General features: G+C 47.5%; 1 long non-coding RNA gene across 1 annotated transcript; it reads right to left on the reverse strand.

Annotated features, from left to right (window-relative positions):
- Nucleotides 1-197: 197 nt before the first annotated feature.
- Nucleotides 198-11,732, reverse strand: LOC107054122. Its single transcript, XR_001468106.3, has 3 exons — nt 11,567-11,732; nt 6,116-6,913; nt 198-5,277 (listed from the first exon to the last, which is right to left on the reverse strand). It is a non-coding gene; the product is annotated as an uncharacterized LOC107054122 (long non-coding RNA).
- Between the last annotated feature and the right edge of the window lie 7,997 nt (nt 11,733-19,729).

The following is a 19,729-nucleotide window of genomic DNA, read 5'->3' on the forward strand; positions in this document are numbered from 1 at the left end:
CCCAGGGTCCAACCACAGCTCTCCATCTTGACTCTTTGAAGTACAGCTTGTTTTCAAGGGGTTTGAACAACAAGTTGGAGGAATAACATGGTGGCTTCACAAGCACCCAATGGATGAGATGGAGTCACTAAAGTTGGAAAAGACCTCTAAGGTCCCCAAGCCCAACCCCAACCCATCCCCCCATGCCCATTGCCCATGTCCTCAGTGCCACAACCCCACAGCTCTGGAATACCCCTGGGGGTGGTGGTTCCACCCCTCCCTGGGCAGCTGTGCCAATGCCTCACTGCTCTGAGATCTCCCCCAGTACCCAACCTGAACCTCCCCTAGCAGAAACAATACGCTTCTGCCCAAAAAGCCATCAGAACCAACTAACTGCAGAGAAGTTTCATATTAATTCAAAATCAATTTGCATTTTGGTTTTTTAAGGGATTTTTTTTTTTAATCTCTTTTCAAAATGAAGGTACTGAAACAAGATTAAAATTCATATCATAATGGGTGTCTGCGTGGTACCTTCACGTCAGTCTTCTGAAAATGGTTAATAAACCCCTGCTTGGAGAGCTTACCCCAAGGAAAGGGAGGTCCTGAAGGAAAAGCTGGCAGCAGGAAACAATCAAACCAGCAATTATTTGTTTAACTGATGTTTGCCTGTGAAGAATGTCCTTTGAAAGAAGAAAGGCAGTCCCTGCTGCACGGCCATCCCATCCATCACAGGGCACCAGGGACCAGGGCTGAGCACAGCATAGTTTTGCCACCCTCCCAGCGCATACCATGCACATCCAGTAGCAAAGAAGTGACATATTTTACATGAAAACCACCTCCTTCATATACCTCTGCAGCCAGCAGCCATGGCAGATGCTGCATATCTCAGTGCAGGCAGCAAAGGGAAGCGCTCAGCAGCAGCACTGTCTCTGCAGATGCCACTCACCGGTCCTGCCAAAGGGGAACGATCGATTTCACAGCATCACTGCCAGATCTGCAGCCACAGCTGGCAGCTCAGGAAAAGGGCTTACTGCTGACTCTGTACAAGCTTGGAAAGATTCGTAGTAATTACGTTTTCTCAAGAAAATAGTTGGATTAACCCTTCTGCTGGGGCTGCACTTAGTTTCCAGTCAACTGGTGTTTTGGAATCACGTCAAAAGCAGAGCAGGCTCCCTGGCACCATTTCCCCAAACAGTTCACGGCCGTATTTCTCAGGCACTCCATTAGGTTTTCAGAAGAAAACAGATCTGATTTCAGACACGCTCAGAGGGTGCTGCTGGGTGCTGGGGAAAATGAGGCTGCTGTTGTAGTGCCTCAAAGAACAGCAGCAGATTTTGCACAGACCCGGCGTGCTGCAGATGGATGCCAACCACACTCTCTCCCTGGGTTGCAGTTGTAGATTCTTTTTTGCAATGATCCATGTGTAGCTCCGGATTTGAAGTGGTGACTCCAAGAAAGAGGACCCCAAAATGGATGGAATTTCATGGCAAAGTTCCCAAGCACAGCCGTGCTGCTGGTGCCAACACAGCACTGCTCTGAGTCTCAGCAAGAGATGTGCAAGCACCACGGTTTGCAACAGGCTGAAGGCAAAGCTCACAGCACAGCTAAGGCAGGGCTAAGGGGGTTGGTGGTGGAGCTAAGGACAGCCCTTAACTATCATCATTGAAAATACCTTCTGTGAAAGGCTCCGTAGAATTAGCTCTCATGAAAATCACTCCAGATTCTGCACTACAGCTCAGCGTAAATTAATTTAATCAGTGAGAATTAAGCAGAAAGTCGCACACGTCAGCAATGCAGAGGGCCCACAGTTATGCAAATGATATATGTGCTAACTAATGGGTTGTTGTGGATATATCCACACAAACCCACCTTTAGAAAGCAATCTGTGTAAGCTTCCCTCTTTGGCTTTACAAACACTCACATTTAGCAGGGGAGATGGTGGTTGATTTAGAACCAGTGGTTGTCAGCACCTTCCTGCAGTGGTGGTTCACCCACAGAGCAGAGAGAGCCCGGAGTTGATGCCAGGATCCAGGCTGGGTCTTCATATATGGGCTTAGTCATTCTGTTGCCAGAAATAAGAGTACAAGCATGGAAAAATAGTTTCAGGATAAAAATAAATAAATTTGACTGAGAAGGATGAGGCTGAGATGAAGGGGTAACTTTGGTAGGACAACCTCCACTGCCATGGTAAAATCTCAGCCTGTTTGAGAGGTAAAATCCTCTCAGCCTGCAGTTTCCTTCTCTAATCTCTACTTTAAGGTATTCTTGAGGCATTCACCCATTCTCCAGCTTGGCCTTTTTCTCTGAAATCCCCCTGATGCCTCATGCTCAGCCCATTGCGACTGAAGCCTTTCCCCATGCACTTACAGGCATAGCCTTTCCCAAAAGTATGGTCACAAAGACAGAGAAGAGAGACTCCACAGGGAGACTGGAGAAGGATGGCTCATTCAGCTGAAAGTCTAGAGGGCTGAGAGAGGTTATTACTGCCGTTTATAAGCACACGAGGAGTCACAGTAGGAAAAGAAAATAATTAAGCTAAGAAGAACTAATGGGAATGAGCTGGCCATAAATAATTTAGGATGGAAATGAGGAGAAGCTTCACAGCATTAGAGGAGATCTCCATGAAAACCTCAGTCCTCACCTCCAATTAGTCTGAAGCATCACGAGGAGTATCACGTTTCCAAGTCAAGACCTGAATGCCTCCTCCCCACGGCAAAGAGGGACAGAGGAGGAGACAGCACCTCCCAACCTCAGCCCCATTCATAGTGACAGGAGATCATCACAGTGCTAGGGACTTTTTGTGGGGTAGCCAGCTTAGGGCAGGAGCCATCTGGAGACTGAAAATTGCTGATGGTTCTGAAAGCTTCCAAAGATGTCAAAATGCACACACTTGTGTTGCTTTCTCCAGCGTAAACTGGAGGGTCAAAGCCAGTTTGTGCAGTGAGTGCACAAGCATTGCCCAACACCAGTGCACCAACACAGGTCACAGGGCAGAAATGGCCAACATCCACAGCCTCTCTTAGCTCATGACTTTGTTGTTACTGACGTTAAACATCTTCAGACATTTTGAAAGATGGCCTGAGAGCAAATTGCAGGATCGAAGTTAAAAATCGTTCACTCAATAAAATTGAGTTCTTAAACATTATGAAAATAAATGTCTCCATGAAGCCTTAATGGCACAGTGCTGTGGCCTTCATCCAAAGCCAGGGTCAAGGCATGGGGAAGACCAGGGAGATCAGCTGCAGTCTGACTCCAATTTAAATGCCAAAAATGAAAGAAGGTTCTTAATTCCCAACAGTTTGCTGCTATTATCTCACTCTTTCCATCTCGAGAGCGGGCAGTTCAGGAGACCTGCAATCTACCATCTTAGGAAGTGAGTGAGAAGCATCCGCGGCAGTGGGAAAGTGGATGGAAAAGAGTATTTGGAGAGGAGGGATGCAGAAGGATGGAAGCTAGTGCCCAGGGATTTAATATCCTGCAGTAGGAGATGCACGGGAGGTAATTGCCTTTCAACAGAGCCAAAAGAAGTCATCGGAAGAGTTCGAAGCCATCTGGGTTGCAGAAAACGCTGCAGTACATCAGGTTCAGATGGGATCAAAGCTAGTTAGAAGAGTTCACTTGCCCCAGAGCCAAGGAGAGACATGGAGGCACAGCAGCAGGGCCAGGTGAGATGCCTCACACAAAGGGACAAGCACCACTGCCAGCTTAGCATCTGCATCTTCCACCCACAGGGACAGGCCTTGCCCTGCTCTTTGCCCCTCTTGCACAACTCAGAACCATTCCAGAGAAAGCCAGCATGCCCAGGGGAGGCTCTTCAACCTGTGAGATAACACAGACACAGAGCCTCTGTTTTGTTGAGAAATCTGCTGATGGGAGGGAGGGTCAGGCTGGTGGGAGCCACTGCTTGCAGCCTTCCCGTGTTGCTCATCGTTGGATATGTGTGCAGGCCAGGGGCTGCGTGGGATTTATCAGGGATCAGGCTTCAAGGACAGCACAGCGAGAAAAGAGCCAAGCACAATCACATCACAGGGCAATTCATTAGCTGCAGAGCTGATAGCCAAGCCCGGAGGCTGCAAGTAGCTGCCATGGATAAATGCCAGGAGATGGAGAGTTTCAATTTGACTTGCACAACTTGAGCAGCTTCTCAGCTGGGTCTGTGCACAGAACCCTTATATGGTTTCTGACTGCTCTCTGTCCAAGCCAAGTCCATTGCCAAGGGGTTGCAGAGGGTGGCTCGAGGCAGGCGTATGGGGAGCATCTTGATAGGAGTCAAGGAGTGTCTTAGGTAAATCCTCCTGGACACCCCTGAACTCACTAAAACTTTTAGTCATAGCTAGCTTCTATGGTTCTCAGCAGTGTTGCCAGGTTTCCAGAATAAGGAGCATTTGTGTAACCAAGGAGAAAACATATTTGTATAGACCTGAGGATGGACATGTTTGTGCAAATTATGCTGGGGAATTGCGCGAGAAGAGGATGTCATCTGAGCCGGAAGGAGAAGTAGGAGATGTCTCTAAATGCAAGCATTTGTACCATCAAAGTGTGCTTCTAGTCAGATCATTAACTGCAAAAAGCCACTCCAATGAAATCTGATATGCAGAGGTATCAAACACCTCAGGCCCTCTAGTGCCAGGGGACTCTTTCAGTCCTACGTCCATCTCTGCTGCATCAGCCTACATGACATCTGTTTCTCCAATGTGAAAATAGGGCACGGAGCTGTTAAATAACAGCTGGAACCTCCAAGCAGAGTCAGGCATTTCTTTCCCATTGATAACCACGAGTGGTTGGCATCCTGAGAGAGCAGAGCAGAGGAAAACCACTGAAATAAAGCCGTTTCCCCTTCATCCTTTTGAATAGTTGGATATACTGACAATGCGTGCCTGCAAGGGTTCAGCCTGAAGGTAACTGGGGCAGGAGATATGTGTGTGCAGCGGCCATCAACCTCTACAGCCAGGGCACCTTGGGACAGTGCATCTCTGTATAAAAATATTACTGCCATCTCCCAGTCTGCAGCCTAATGCAATAACTTCTGTGAGCAGAGCACAGGAAGATGCACAGCAGCTAAATGGATTATGCAGGCTGAAGCAGCCACCCAGGCACCAAAATAAAAAACCTAAGCTACTTTCACAGGCAGCCCCCATGCTTTGCCCGTGACCACCACTCAGAGTTTGGATTTGCACTGTTGCTATCAAAACACACCTGATGGGTTTTGCTTCTGCCTCCATGCAGCTTCCTCTGCAGAGTTACAAAGGCATTCCTGGTTGATCTGAGCTCAAAATGGAAATGCAGAGCACCAGTTGTCTGTATGGAAAAGAGAAAGGCAGTCAGGATCTTCTCCATGCAAATGGAGCTCACTTTGCCAAAGGGAAATTTTAATATGGGCTGTAGTGAGAATTCCATCGGGCTTAGCTTTGCAGAGAGCTTCAAAGCAGTTATGCATGGATCAGACACACAAGGAGGAAGGAAACCCAAAAGCTGCCAATACTGCGAGAGCAAAGTCTGCTGGAGAGGATGGAGAGGGCAGGAGGAGACACTGCACTCCTTCCCTACATCCCCTGCAGGGCCCTGACGCATCTGCAGAGCCATGGATGAGGGCAGCATCAGCTCTCTCACTCCCTCTTCTCCTTATTTTGCCCAATAAAGCTGTGCTCCCTGGGGAGCTGCAGACAACAAGTACACCTCTGCCACGCTCTGTGCTGGTACTCCACTGGCAGCACGCTCACCAACTGCTGCTTGGTTTTTCACAGTCCCTTTGTGAGCCTAATTAAAGCTCTCCATCTTTTGGGACAAGTAGTAGAGCCACTAATTAACTGCCAAAATTATAGCTAGGAGCCGGAAACTGCTGTGCAGTGCTACCTCGGTGCTCATTAGCATCACAGGGTGATTTTGGTGGGAAGGAGCAACAGCAGAGCTACAGAGGGGATGGAAAAGATAGCCCATCACTACTGCAAACACTGGCTGTGTGGGAGGCAAACTTGGTGCCTCCAGGCTGGATCTCACAGGAGGGAACACAATGCAAACACATATAATGGGATATTCAAAGCAGAGGGCTGCCCAAAGCACCAAGCACTACCTGCTCTTGGCACCATCTCCAAGTGCAGGAGGTGCGATGGTTCCATTTATTGTGCTGCTTTCATACCTTAAATGGATCTGGTCCCCAGGACTGGAGAGGGCAGGAGCTGATAGTCACACAGTGCTGCTGATGAGAGACTTCCAGGGGAGAGCTACAGCCAGGCTGGGCATCCATATCCTCTACAGGGCCTTCCTGATGAGAGGCAGCACCAGATAAGGAGGCTGGTGGTTGGGGTGAGATACACACAGTGCAACCAGTGAAAATTACTTAGTGAACCATCCTTAACTCATCAACAGAGCTACTGAGATACTTCTAAGCAGAAAAGAGGGCTGTTGAAAAATTCTGAATTCTCTTTTTTCATCCTGGAAAGCCCTGCGTGGCTTTCTCCAGGGCATCAAGGCTTCAGGACAGGCTTTTAGAGTGCAAGCAAACCTTTCCTATACGAGGATCAGCTGAGCATTGTAAACACACCCTTCAGCCTTCAGCTGTTGCTGCAGCTGAAATATGTTGTTTGTGCTTTGCCCACTAAGTGGAGCTGGGGGTTCTCCCATGTTTCCTTCCCATGCACAATGTGGATTTTCCTTCCTGGACAAAGTGACAGAGCCACTGGGGCTTTCCTAGCTATAGGGTCACAGCTATGGGGACCACAGTTTGGGTGCTGAGGCCATGTGCAGTGGGGAGGCAGAGTGATGGCACTTTCCACGTTTGCCAACGTCTCCCAAAGGGTGACAGTTTGGGGCATTTCCCCCTTTTTCTGAACAGGGTGTTTCAAAGCACAGTCCACTTCATCCTGTGTGAGAACAGCAGAGAGCATGGAAACCATCCGGGATACAACCACAGCTTCGCAGAACTCATCGTGTTATCCTGCAATGAAAAGATAATGAGGAAATTGTTTTTAAACTAATGATTCATAGCTAGCCAGGAAGGAGCTATGTGAGGAACGTGACTTTAATTTCACCTATTAGTGCAGTACCCAAACATGCTTGCAGTATTTCTGTGCCCAGGAGTCAGACACTCCCAGCTGGTGCCTCCCTACCGGTCCCTTCTGCCCAGATCCCCATCTCAGACAGGGAATTGGGCAATTGCCTATATGACATGGGCAGTCTAATAGTCCTCAGCTAATAGTCCTCAGTGCTGTTTGCTGTGACGCAGGCTTAAACTGGAACAGTGAGATTATTTTCCATGAACTGGATTATGAGTCTTTCAGGCTGGTTTTGTTACAATGTGATCAGCTGATGGATGAGGCTGGATGAAACCCATCAAACCACTGAAACCCTATGCTGAGTTAAGGGTTGGGCCATGTAGTTCTCCCAGCAGCAGCTCTGTATGGTCTGCAAAAGACCTATGATGAGGCTTTGGATGTTGGAGCTCTCCTGTTGAATGTCTCCTTCATGCAAGTCAAGCTTATAGGACAACACTAGTTGTGTATCAGTTGCAATATCTGTTATAACAAACCAGACCTTGCCCTGTATTAAAGGTAACTGTTGCATTCACGTTCTGTCAGCCCATTGATGGTGTTGGTTGAAATAACCATTCTTTCTCCATAGTGGTCTTGTCCAACACTCAGGGCTCCAGTGGTGCCCCCAAGGAAAGCTGGGTCCTGGCAAACCCATCCTCAAGTGTGACAGACACCTGCCAGATGTTGTGTGCTTGCCTAAAGTGAAATGAGAAGCATCCTTCCAGGCAGTTCCTTTTAATCCACAGGAGAGAAAAGGGGAAAAGGTTTCACAGAAAGGCGTATTTGCTGATATATTGAAACATATTGTCATTATAGCTTTATTGCCAGTTATCACAGGGCTCTTATCAGCACATCCGCTCAGTAAATGAATAAACCCTTCCACAACACAGCTCCGAGCCACACGCTGAGCCGTGGGCAGGGAAGCCCATGTGTCCCCTGGGCAGCAGCACAACCACCCCGGGGCTCTGCCCCACTCAGTGCCACCAACACCCAGAGAAATGATTTCTTCAATCTGCTGTAACACTGCAACAGACAAAGCTGTCTGTGGCTTTCCAGACAAAGAGTCAAGGCTGTATTCAGCTGCAAAGCACCCGAGCTGCCCAGCCCAGCCCAGACTGGAGCTGGTGCCCTACCAGTCACTTTATGTGTATTGGTTGCTCCAAACGTAACACCTCCTACTTACTACCTTGGAAACTACAACAGATACAAAGAGCACAATTGCACTACTTGATAGAGCAAATTCTCAGCTACAAAACACTTTTTCAACAGTCACCACCATTAGCTGTACATTTTCCCCAGTGGAGATGACCACTGCTACCATTGCCACTCACAGCCCCGCTGTGCTCACATCCACCATTCGGTCTCCATGAGTGCTCAGGGAAACATCTCTGTGTATTTTCAGTAAATATCTGCTCAAAACACTTTGTGCAGTTGGAGGGGGCCTTCCTGGATAGATCCATGCCTTACACACACACATACATACAAAGATGCAGCGCTGGGCTGAGCTCCCACTGTGAGGTCTGGGCTGTGCCAAGTGTCTCAGCCATCCCATCACCGCTTCCCTCTCTGGCAGTGTGCAGGCTGGTATCACCTCTCCTGGCAGATATGGTTTCCATAGCAACGTCACTTTTACCACATGAGAGGATTCACCCAATTAAAACAGCCGCCTTCAGGTAATTAAAATACATGAATTTTCTTTGTTATTTACATTTCTGCCAGCGAGGAACCACAATACTCGATTCAAACCAGGATGCTGAGGGTCTTTGAGACTGAACAAACAAGGAAGAAAGCTGTCACTGTTTGTCCAGCACAAAGTGGGGACTTGTCCCCGTGCACAAAAACCTCCCAGTGCAGAGCATGCGAGGCAGAGCTGGGCAAGCTGTGCAACCTGGGATTTGCATTCGGGGCCGGTGCCAGAGGGCTGGCGTGAATGGCCTGGTTTATTTTCTAGAGAGGCAGCGTTCAAGAGAAGACATAATGCACTGGGTAAGGGCTGCAGCCTGGTCCTGGTCAGAGTTGTAGGATCACAGAGAGGAGTGGGGTTGGGAGCACAGGGCACGGGCTGCAGAAGGCTGTGACCTGGCCAGGTGAGTAGGAAGCTGTGGCTTCTCCTCAGCTAAGTGTTGGTTTGCCATCTTCATCAGTTGCTACCAGCAAGGCCTCTGTATGTAGGATGTAAGACAATGGCCTTAAGTAGTGCCAGGGGAGGTTCTGGTTGGATATAAGGAAAAATTTCTCCCTGGAAAGAGTGGTCAGGCGTTGGCACAGACTGCCCAGGGAGTGGTGGAGTCACAACCCCTGGAGGCATTCAAGGACCATGGGGATGTGGCACTGAGTGACACAGTCAGTGGACATGGTGGGATGGGTTTGAGTTGTCCTCGGCGATCTTAGGCGCCTTCTCCAACCTTAATAATCCTGTGACCTCAATTCTATGATCTCAGTTCTATGGTCTCAATGCCACAGTGCTTCCGTCTGGTTTCCAATAGACTGAAGATGCTGAAAGCTTTTCTCAAATTAAACACGTTCTTAGTTGTCATTTACAATCCTTGTTTCTAATTAGCATCAATTTGAGTGGCTGCTAGGGGAAGTGTTCTTGTTTGGAAATACTGGCAATGTTCAATCCAATGTTGTTCTTAGCTGTGGGCCTTACTGCACTGCTTCTTTTCTCCTCCACAGTTAGAGACTGAGGGACTGAGGACTTTATTTGTACTACCTACAAGACAACTTCCTCATCCCCACTTCAAGACACAGTGTCTCAGCAGTAATTATAACATTTATTGTCCAAATTCTGGCAATCCCCAGTGCCTCCCATGGGGGATAAAGCAAAGACCCATGAGGGATAAAGCAAAAAAGCATTTAAATGCAGATAAGGCAGTCCTTACTCTTTTCTCTGAGCTTTCTAGCAGTTGTCCATGGAGACAAGCAGAGCAGCCCACCCTCTAAGAAGTAGGACTCAACCCATGAAGACCCATTGTAGGGTCACACCACAAACTTACTCATCAGCCTTCATTACTGGGAACCTTCTCTAAAATTACCAAGGAGCTAAGTTCCATCAGTTGGTATTAAATACTGTGGGTAGCTAGGTATGGCATGAAGCAGCAATTAAAACCCAAAGGCACAGGTCAGACAGAGCTGGCAACACACAACTAGAAGCTTGCCAGCCCCTGGAAGCCCAGCTCAGCCCCTGGAAAGCTGACTTACTGCTGCTTGGATATTCCTATTGCAAATAGCCAGTGAAGTCCATATGTGACATCACTGTGGCCTTGTGGGGTTCTCTGTGTTGTCTTGGCGCATCTTTAAAGAGATGCATTTGTTTTTAGGAGGATGAAATGGCAATAAGTTTTAATGAGAAATGAGGACAGAAGTGATTACGCAGAAGGAAAGTAAACCAAGCATGCTATGCCTGGCAGGTATCCCCCACCCTCTGAAAGAGCTGGTTATCTATTGATGAAAAGAAAACAAAGAACTGGAAGAGAAGACAGTATCCATTAAACAAAGCTAAACCTCAGCCAGCACCCTTGTCTCATCTAACAAACATGTTGATTTTAGGTTATTTGGAGCAGGTTTAGATGCTACCATGGAGATTTAATGATGCTGAGGCTGCAGAATAGGCAGTGGGCTACTCATCTGCTCCTTGCAAGGGCTTCGGGTTTGCACCAACTGCTGTTCTTACAGTCAATGTGTCTGTTCCTCACTGTAGCCTGAACTGTGGGTTAAACCTAGTGCCAAAGCAAATGATGTGCATGGAAGATGTCAGCTCAGATGTCCACCTCAACACAGCTTTGAACTCATAAAACGTTTCAAATTGAAAAGAATGGAATAGGATATACTTTGTGTTTGGAGGAGGATGAGCCAGGAAATGTGTGTTCAGTTCCTCACTGCTCTGAGACCCTTGGCTCATCTGAAAATCCTCTGAGCAGGCTCTGGAGACTTTTCATTCTGTTACAGAAGGCATTGCCCAAGCCTAATGCCAGGTAGCTCCAACCTGCAGTAATCACAAATGCAAGAAAACACACTCCTACAGCTTGAGTGCAGGGTTGGGGTGCTGGCAAACCCTTTCAGATGCATGAGGAGCATCTGCTCTCTGCTCTGCAGGGTGAGTTGACCTGCATAGGAGGAGCCATGTGTGCTCTCATGGCTGCAGTGACCTGGCCTGGAAGCAGCACCACACCACAGGTCTCTGATCAGACCCTGGTTACACCCTGCAAGCTTCTTCCAGCTGTCCATAACACATTCACCTACCTAAGGGCTCTACCTTACCAACCTTTACAATGTGAACCTCACCTGCTTGGAATACTCAGATTAAAACAGCAAACCACTAATTTCCTAGACATTACATTTTAGTATAAAATTGCAAACCCCATTGTGAAAACTACCCGTTCCCTACAATAGCTGATCAGCATGCACTAATGCTGCTGGCACACGTTCTTCCCAGACTACACCTCATCATCCCACACTGAGTTGCAGCACATCCACAAAAGCAGGAATTAACAGACCTGTTGCAGGCTATAAGTATGCTCCGCTGGCAACTTGCTGAGAACAGTAGACATGAAACTTACAATTATCTGAGTGTTTGGAAGAGGGCAGCCCTGCAGTTCCGTGGTCCTCCAGCAGCACATTGCTGGCGGTTGATAGAGGGACATCAATACACCTTGTCCCAAGTGTTGCTCTCAGCCATGTCCCTCGGTGACTCTGCTTGGCCAAGGGACAGACGTAGGATGGCTTCTCACTAGAACACAATGAGACACAGCTGCCTGTATGTTCCCATCTAGTTTAAGGTCCCTTACAGGCTAACCACAGTCAACACAGGTCGGTAGCACATCCCAAAGTCCCATCGTCTCACCCGGCCCAGGCAGCTGTCCTGCACTAACAGGATCTCCCCAAATTCCCACAGAGACATCTCGGATGAAACATGACTCACGGAGTGATTCAGGCAGCAAACACAAGTGCCTAGTGACTCAGTTTTGATTCATTATTCCGGTCAGACCCTATCTGCTAAAAGCTAATGTGAAGGTCATTTTGAATGAAATGCAACAGGCGTTGTTCCTGTGATGGTTACCAGCTTTGACACTTCCCTACAACTCCGCTTTTGCTCTGAAAGCGCAATGACGACACACAGCTTCTCTGAGGCAAAGGCGGACTCATTGATCCATACAGAATAAAACAGAATGGGTTCTTACCCGCTGCCTTAGCAGCTCTCTAAACACCACACAGAGCTCCTGGATGCATTGTAAGTATCTTAAAGTCTCTCTCTTTTTTTTTTTTTTAAATTCACTTTGAACTCAATCAGTCAATGCCCCAACTCTGGAAGAAGCTCCTATCTATACACAGTTCAGCCGGGTTTTTGCTGAGACACAGCTAATTTTATGCTTCATCAGAAAGACCACATTTCACTCCCAATTATAATTTTAATCCTGTTCCTAATTTGCATACATTAACACTCAGAAGTGATTAGAGTTGCACAACATGAAATAATCAAGTTTAAGTGCTGTACATAACGCTCAGCAGTTTCTGCCCAAGGCAGAACATACCATCAACAAACTTGTTAGCAGGGTTGCCCTTTTGCCATTATCTGTGGCTTTTCTGTTGGCAAAAGTATTTCCTTCATTCCTGTGGTATTTGCCCAATGTATCCTCTGAAAGACCACAAGAAAGAGGACAATAAAGAGAGCTGCCTCCATAGCCCTTCATACACAGCTCAGAATCTGTAGGAGGTTTGCTGGGCCCTTTTTTTGCTATGCTTTTTGACTAATTTACTTTGGGTCAAATCCAGGAGTTTTCACTGAGGCTGAGATTCACTGCCATTAAATGACCAGATCTTGAAAGAAGCCCCAGTTCCCAGTAAGCGGACTGTCAATTCAATTAGGCTGCCTCTCTGCTGTTGAATTAAATGTGCTTGGGACTGTCCTTCAGAGAGTGGCCAGCTGGCATCTGATGACCCATGACCATAACCATTAGCTCTCAACCTGTAAAACAAAGGCTACATGCACACTGCCCACAGGCAGGGTCTCTGACCGCAGTGGATATACCGATGGCACAGGCCAAAAGCATGTCATGGATGGCTCTAAGAACAGAAGCAGCAATGGGGACTCACCTCCTTCTTGGGCAGTGTGATTCCAGGCTCTGCAGTCTGCAGATAGAACTCAAGTCCCACCTGGGCAACGTGTTTGTGGCTGTGCACAGTCCTTAATCAGGGAAACACTGCAGCCAAATGTGAAAAGAGAAGGCAGGGCTTCAGAGTTCACCAACATTTTACAATCTTTTGGAAGTCTGAATTTGCAGAGTTTTCCAGTTATGATTCTTTCTTGATGCATAACTCTTGTAAGATCCACCACATTACCTGTGAGGGATTGAACAAAGAAAGAGGGAGATAAATGGACAGTGACCACTGATGTGAAATGCATGCAGTTGGCTTGATGCACACTACTGAGCTGATTGCTGCACGGAGCAGCAGTGAGGGAGCCTGGGGCTTTGCTGCATCCAAGCTGCAGAGGAGCCCTGCCTCTTCCTCAGCTCTTGGCAAGGAGTGACCAATGCCACGTTCAATCCCCTTAATATTGCTCTGTGTTCCTTATAATGCAGTGGGGATTTGTGCTTCAGCCCATACAGGGAGAACCTTCACTGAAGGGATGAGGAGGACAGCCAGAGCCAGCACATCTGTTCCCCATCCCATACGCTCATGCCACCCAGGGCTAAGGCAATTCATTTTAAACCCCGTTGTCCTGCTCTTCCCTTTGTAAGATGGGACAGGCACATTTATGTACCTATATCAGCATTCAGAAGATGAACACATGAGGCATTTGGCTGTGACAGCCAAGGGAGCAACAGCAGCAGCAGCCAGAGCAACTCCAGTTGCCATTCCCCTGCCCAACCGCAACATACCTTTGACTGGTCCCATTTTATTAATTTCATTATATAAACGTGCTCCTAGCCACTAAGTTCCTTGTTCTGCCAAATAACTGAACTTTTTTTTGCCAGCACCTTCTTGCGGTTTCTGACCTCTTTTCTCCTTTCAGGGAGAGGAATTCATGGTGGATAAAAGCACTGCAGATTTACCAGATAATTGAAATCATCACAGAAGACAGCATTATGTGATCTAGACTTTGCTTTGAAAGCATCAAAGATATGCATACTTACAGCATTGGTTTAAAAAATACACATATCCCACCATGGACTGGGCTTTTATTGCACAATGTGAGCCAACCCCTGCTGACGGCGGGTGCTGGGCTGGCACCAAGGGGCTCTGAGCTGGCAGCAGTGGTGCAGTTTTTCCCCTGCAAGCACAAATGGGTCACAGCTCTGCTCTAGGAAGATCCCTGGCATGTGGAAAAGGATAGAGGGAGTTGTCGGCCCTCTGACAAGCTCCTGGATGGCAACAGAAGTGCAAGTTTGAGCTATTTCTTCAGGTGGATTTGATGATGGCAGTATCTGCCCCCAGATCACTTCCCCAAGCACATTTCACGCAGACCACAAAAGGGAACATTTGCTTACAAAGCAATTGTTTCAAAGCCAAATCTGGAGTTTTTAATTTATTGAGTATTTGTTCCCCTTGACTGAAACTTCAGCAGTCTTCTTCTGCCAGAGCTAATATTTTAAACTGTGTACTTTAACATCATTTGCATAACTTTTCCAAAACATGTTATTGCTGTCCGTGTCCTCCTGTTTTACATCCTGCCTAATCCCAAGGTCAAGGAACTCAATAGGAGCGCATTGATTGTTCTGGGCTTTGGACAAGAATTTACAGACCCAGCAAGAGAGATCTGCCAGCGATACAACGCATTGGCCATGGGCTCTCGCCGGGCTCCTGCATACACTGGACACTTGACAGCAGGACTGCTCTTGGTTTGTTTTTACATGCTCTGTGCCACGAGTTTTAAACTTTTACCCTTGCTCAGAAAGCCAACAATTATGCTCGCAGAGTTCTTCTGTAAGGTCTGTAATGGCTGGTGCAAAGCCTTTGGTCAAAACTTGAGTAACAGCTGAAATGTTTTCTTGTTCCAGATCTATCTTTTCCACAGGAATAAAGATGTTATGGAGAAGGTATCTACTAGCATAGCAGCCTTTCTGCTCAAAAAGCACCAAGAAATGACTTTCAGCATTGTTGCCATGAAAAAGGGTGCTTTTGGTGCGTGCCCACTGCTTGTTCAACCCAACAGTGTATGTTTATCAAGAGGCCAAAATGGCTTATTTTGCTTATAGATTCATTATGTGTACAGCACCAGTATTCAGCAGTTGTGCTCCATCCTTGTGCCTGCTATGTGTCCAAGTCTCTTGGGATTTAGTTCGGCATGGGCACAATACTGAGACCGTTCCCCATCAGGAGCCAAAGTTCTCCTATCGGACAACCAACTGGTGACTAGTCTGCTTCTATGTTAGCATAAAACAATTGGTTCTCATTGCTGATTTACGCACAATGCATCCAAGCCTTCTGAGTCATCATCCATCTCCTGTACAGCAAGTTGAGTCCAAAGGAATACGAAACAATTGGTAGATGTCTTTAGTTTGATAGGGTCTCTGTAGAAGCAGGGTAGAAAAATGTCTCCAGGAGACAGTTATTGACACTGCTCTGCTTGATGTCTGGGACAGGAAAAATAAATAGCATCTCCTATATAAGCGCTGATCAGGGCAATTCCCGTTTCACTGGTTTTCACTGAAAAATGTCAGTCCAGAGCTACAGGGCTGCATGCTGCTCTGCAGGAGGTTTGTGGAAACACCCCATGCCCCTGCCGCAGAAAGCTGACAAAGGTTGTGTTAACAGAGAACCATTTTCCCCAGACCTTCTAATGAAGAAGGAACTTCTTTTCTTTTTTTTAAATTCTCTCAGTCACAGCCGACCTGATGATAATTTGTACCTATCCAATCGGTCGCCCCACATCTGCAGTGCACAGCCTGCACCAGGGGTGGGATTGCTGTAGGAAGCCATGGACCTTCAGCGCCTGATCCTGCCAGCTGAGCCTCTGCCTTCGCCTTCTGTGACTCATCCTCCTCCAAACTGCACAAAGAGCCCCGAAACTGCATGGCTGAGTCACACCTGCACCGGGGGTGGCTTTCATGGCCCCTGCCTGCTTCAGGAGGCTGCACGGGGTGGAGGCAAGGAACCTTGAGCTCTAAAAATAATGAGAGGGTGGAGGAAAGGAGAACAAGAGCCCCTCACAGCCTCCTCGTGTAATAGCTTGTCGATGTGTCGCTGCAGGGCAAGGGGCAAGTGGAGGTGGGATGCATGGGATGGACGAGGTGACGAGGGCTGCAATTACACGGGATTAAAATGCACAGCTCTGCTGTTATATTTTAACAGGAAATCACAGAGTCAGTGGGAAGCAAAGTCGGAGAAGGGCGGCAATAAAGAAAAAGAGACGTGATAAACCCAGCTCTGATCGACATGTGTGCATATCCTCTCATGGCTTTGGCCACATGGAACCCACAGGCGGATACCTACGAGCCAGCACTCCTCCCCACCAAAGAAGATACAATTAGAAATGCCCTTAGGGATGGTGGCACAACCCTAGCTTTCTGTACCAGACTTGGGCACACACATCCTCCCCCACCACAGGCATCCCCACGGGCAGGTGATGGCGAAGTCCATGGCCTCTGCTGCCCTCCTCACCCATCCCCTACCACCTGCCTTCAGACCATCAGTCACCATAAGGGAGAATATCTCCAACTGCACTATGCGAAAGCACACTTCTGTTTAAGCACCCATTTGTTGTCCTCACACAGAGCTGGGTAGCTGTGCCGGTTGGTGTCACTCCACTTCTGGCTTTTTCCAAATGTCCTCCTTGCAAGTGTGCAATCTGCTGCCAGCAGGAAACAATGCCTTGTAAATCATGTGAAGCCCTGAAAAAAATGGAGGGTTGGTTTAGATAAGAGCTAGAAATGGGAACTTGGGAGTGTGGGCAGGGGCCGCAAGTTGCTCTCTTCAAGCTGAATGCCTGTGTTTCAAAGCAGGACTGAGCAATCCATCAGAAAACTGGGTTTGCTCAGATGCTGCTTTCATGGTCAATTTATTCTGAGAAATTTAGCTTCATTTGGGGAATTGCAAATGAATTGCTACTTGCTCTGCGTCAACACAACACTGGGGTTTCTTGCTTAAAGAATAAAAAGGAAAACACACACACATTGTCAAGCCAACGCCAGTGACCTGGGACCAGTCTGTGCTCAGCACCAGCTGTGCTGCAGCGTAACGCACCTCAGAGCCATGCCTGAAGGAAAGGAGACATTCCCTGAAAAACAGAATCACGTTCAGTGAGGGAAGTGGAGAGATGGGACTCCCAGCACACGGCATCCTCTCCTGCAAGTCTGTCCTGGTATGGGCTGGGATAGGCACTGCAATGTGTGCCATCCGACAGCAAAATTTCATTATGCACCACTCTCCCCGCTCCTTATCTGTGTAATAAAAACACTCCAAGAAATCCAGTAGTGCTAAAATTAGCAGCCAAGCCTGCCTTCAGATCCTGAACTCCAAATAAACACGTATCAGCACAATAAATGGACAACTCATTTTAGTTTCTCCCTACTCCACAGGTCTGCTCCGAAAACAGCATTGCTTTTAACCCCTCCAGCTGGCACTGTACCACTTCTCCCCTGAGTGATCCCATTCTCCCAGCAGGTGCCATTCCTCAGTGTCCTCAGCCTGGCTGTGCAGTAGTGTCCTTGTCCCCTGGGAGGGCTCAGGGCCATTCATTCACCCCTCCTCACTCTCCCCTCCAGCAGCCAGGGGCTCTGCAGGTCTTTGAGATACAGCTCAACGATTACGTTTGCTGTGTGCCACATCAAGTGGTGAAGCTGGATGTGGAGATGAGTACGAGGGCAAGCAGACATGGTGAATCCTGGATGTCAGTGCAGTCTCTGGCACAGGGCAGTGAATCATAGAATCACAGAATCATTAAGGTTGGAAAAGCCCACTAAGATCATTTAGTCCAACCATCAATACACCATGAGGACACTTGCAGATGTCCAACCCATTGGTGAGGAAGGGGTGGAGGGGACCAGCCAGGAGGAAAGGGGTTGAACCACCTGCTTCAGGAGCCTTGTTTACCTTTGTTCTTGTAAACCAAGAAGGTAAATACACATCAAATATTGCCTATTATAAGAGTATGTTTGAACAGAAGCAACGCTGCTTTATGTGATGATGTTTTATGTGGACAGTCAGGACGCTATCCCCCCTGAATGATGAATCCAGCTTGTCTAATTGAGGCGTTCCTTTTTCTCTTACTGACTGGACACATTAAGCAATTACTCAATCACTCCTCCTGGTTTTTAATTGAAATGTACTTTTGCTGTCCTCAAAAGCAGGACACAGCAAAACGCTTCCTTTTCCAACACTCAGCACAGAAGAGACAGCACCAGCCCCATCTTTAACACTCACTTCCAGCTCTGTTCAGAACTGGTTTCAGGAGACCAAAAACATCAGCTCGTATTAGGTAAACCTCTTCATAAAAGCCATTAACTCCCCTGCAAAAAAGCCCAGTGGATTTTTCCAGGCAATGTAATTTCTAAAAGACAGTGTTTAGAAGTCTGCAAAGGGCCAGAAAAATAGCAATAAAAAGAGATACAGAGTGGGTCAACATGAAGAGCATTTCATTCGTACGCTGCCCGCATGATCTCGAGGGCTGCACCATGTCTATAATTGGGTGACCTCAAAAAGCATTCCCCAAAATGTGCATTTTTAGCATTAGACCTAACTGAATTAGAAGCAGCGCCATTATCTGTTTTGAACTCTTGATTAACCTTTCTGTATACACACTAATGGAAAAACGTACTTTCTCTCAACTTCCCAGTCCTCTCCCTGTGTTGTAAGGGCAGAAGCTTTTTGCATACTAGCTGGCTCATCGCTGCTGAAAACACCCAGCCCTAATATCCTCCCCCAGCACTGCAGAAGCTTCCTTGAAACCTATTTACTGCCATGATGTGCATATTAATGTCTTGTCTTATTTGCCTCAACAAACAGAAAGAAAGCTATTTTAAGTTACTAGAAAATACACAAACTAACCTAAAATCCAATCTTGATTTTGCAGAGAAGCCATCTGGTTCATCTCTCCTCTCGCGTGACTTTCAGAGCCTCTTTGGGATTCTCTCATCGAAAGCTCACAGCCATGCAGCAAAGGAGGGCTGCTAATGGACTTAGTAATTCACACAGCTTCCCCCACTCTGCCTGATGGTGCAGGGGATGCCAGCACCCAGGTGTGCAGATGAGAGAGGTACAGGTGTTGGTCAGCTCTCTCCCCAACAGCCCCATGGTCAAGAGCAGTGGGTGGAAATGCTTTAATGAATACCCAATTAAAACCTAAAACTATGCTACCACACTCTCAGATCTTATCAGCCTCTCCTGAAAGCTGAGCTGGGTCAGGCTCTGTGGGTTCTCAAACAGGAGATTTCGACTAATGTGCTGTGGGTAATTCAATAGGTGCTCCGCTCAGCCAAGGCTGCATTAAGATATTAAATCCACAGCAATGTGAGAAGTGCAGACTCTGCCCATCGTCCTTCAGCTGGGATACAAAATCAGGATCTGAAGCTAGAACAGACCTGGAATGACCCGTCTGAAACAGCTGAGCTTCATCCATTGCAGAACCTGCATTCAATCTGAAGAAAAATATGATTTAATCTGGGTAACGCATTCATCCTCAGGGCTGGCCCTTCCCGAGATCTGCACTTTGCCTCCAGCAGTAAGAAATCTCCAGGGAACAGCAGATCAATGGGAACACCAATGATAACAAACAATCAGAT

This window comes from Gallus gallus, chromosome 9 (genome assembly GCF_016699485.2).
Source record: "Gallus gallus isolate bGalGal1 chromosome 9, bGalGal1.mat.broiler.GRCg7b, whole genome shotgun sequence".
Lineage (NCBI taxonomy): Eukaryota > Metazoa > Chordata > Aves > Galliformes > Phasianidae > Gallus > Gallus gallus.